The sequence below is a fragment of the Arachis ipaensis genome, chromosome B8 (assembly GCF_059453495.1).
Source record: "Arachis ipaensis isolate K30076 ecotype BB chromosome B8, ASM5945349v1, whole genome shotgun sequence".
In the NCBI taxonomy this organism is placed as follows: Eukaryota; Viridiplantae; Streptophyta; class Magnoliopsida; order Fabales; family Fabaceae; genus Arachis; species Arachis ipaensis.
The window spans coordinates 65,748,464-65,750,398 of NC_142443.1; positions in this window are offsets into that span (position 1 = coordinate 65,748,464).

A 1,935-nucleotide genomic window follows, 5' to 3' on the forward strand; every position below is an offset into this window, starting at 1 on the left:
GGTGCAATCATGAAGCTGAATGCCAAATTATTTGGCATTGATACTTGGGAAGTTGAACCTCCCTTGTTCATCAATGAACTAAGTGATCTGGATCAACTGACATTGCCTCAGAAGAGACAGGATCCTGGAAAGTTCATAATACCCTGTACCATAGGCACCATGATCTTTAAGGCTCTATGTGACCTTGGTTCAGGAATAAACCTCATGCCCCTCTCTATAATAGAGAAACTGGGAATCTATAGGGTGCAAGCTGCTAAAATCTCATTAGAGATGGCAGACAGTTCAAGAAAACAGGCTTATGGACAAGTAGAGGACGTGTTAGTAAAGGTTGAAGGCCTTTACATCCCTGCTGATTTCATAGTCCTGGATACTGGAAAGGAAGAGGATGAATCCATCATCCTAGGAAGACCTTTCCTGGCCACAGCAAGAGCTGTGATTGATGTTGACAGAGGTGAAATAGTCCTTCAATGGAATGAGGACTCCCTTGTGTTTAAAACTCAAGGATCTCCCTCTGCAACCATGGAGAGGAAGCAGAAAAAGCTTCTCTCAAAGCAGAGTCAACCAGAGCCCCCACAGTCAAACTCTAAGTTTGGTGTTGGGAGACCACAACCAAACTCTAAGTTTGGTGTTGAACTCCCATATCCAAACTCTAAGTTTGGTGTTGGAGAGTTTCAACAATGCTCTGAACATCTGTGAGGCTCCATGAGAGCCCACTGTCAAGCTATTGACATTAAAGAAGCGTTTGTTGGGAGGCAACCCAATTTTTATTTATCTAACTATATTTTTCTTAGTTATATGTCTTTGTAGGTTCATGATCATGTGGAGTCACAAAATAAATATAAAAATTGAAAACGGAATAAAAAATAGCAGAAAAAAAATCACACCCTGGAGGAGCATCTGTCTGGCGTTCAGCGCCAGAACAGAGCATGGTTCTGGCGCTGAACGCCCAAAATGGGCAGCTTCTGGGCGCTGAACGCCAGAATAGGCATGGTTCTGGCGTTCAACGCCAGAAATGGCACACAAATGGGCGTTGAACGCCCAAAATGGCCACCAACCTGGCGCTGAACGCCCAGAGTTGGGTGCAAAGGCATTTTTACATGCCTAATGGGTGCAGGGATGTAAATCCTTGAACACCTCAGGATCTGTGGACCCCACAGGATCCACTCAGGATCTGTGGACCCCACAGGATCCACTCAGGATCTGTGGACCCCACAGGATCCCCACCTACCTCCACTCACTTCTTCTCACCACTCTCTTTCACACAACCCCATAAACACTCTTCCCCAAAAACCCTTCACCAATCACCTCAAACTCTCTTCCCCATCACCTCTTCACCACTCACATCCATCCACTCTTCCCCATAAACCTACCTCATAAACTCCACCTACCTTCAAAATTCAAAACCAATTTCCCACCCAAACCCACCCATATGGCCGAACCTTAACCCCCCCTCCCTTCCCTAATATAAAGCCCTCCATTCTTCATCAAATTCACACAACACACCCCTCTACACCCTTCTTGGCTGAAAACACTTCTCATTCTCCCTCTCCTCCATTTCTTCTTTTTCTTCATCTATTCTTTCTTTTATTGCTCGAGGGCGAGCAAAATTCTAAGTTTGGTGTGGTAAAAGCATAAGCTTTTTGTTTTTCCATTACCATTGATGGCACCTAAGACCGGAGAATCCTCTAGAAAGGGGAAAGGGAAGACAAAAGCTTCCACATCCGAGTCATGGGAGATGGAAAGGTTCATCTCCAAAGCCCATCAAGACCACTTCTATGATGTTGTGGCCAAGAAGAAGGTGATCCCTGAGGTACCTTTCAAACTCAAAAGAAATGAGTATCCAGAGATCTGACATGAAATTCAAAGAAGAGGTTGGAAAGTTCTAACAAATCCCATCCAACAAGTCGGCATCCTAATGGTTCAAGAGTTCTATGC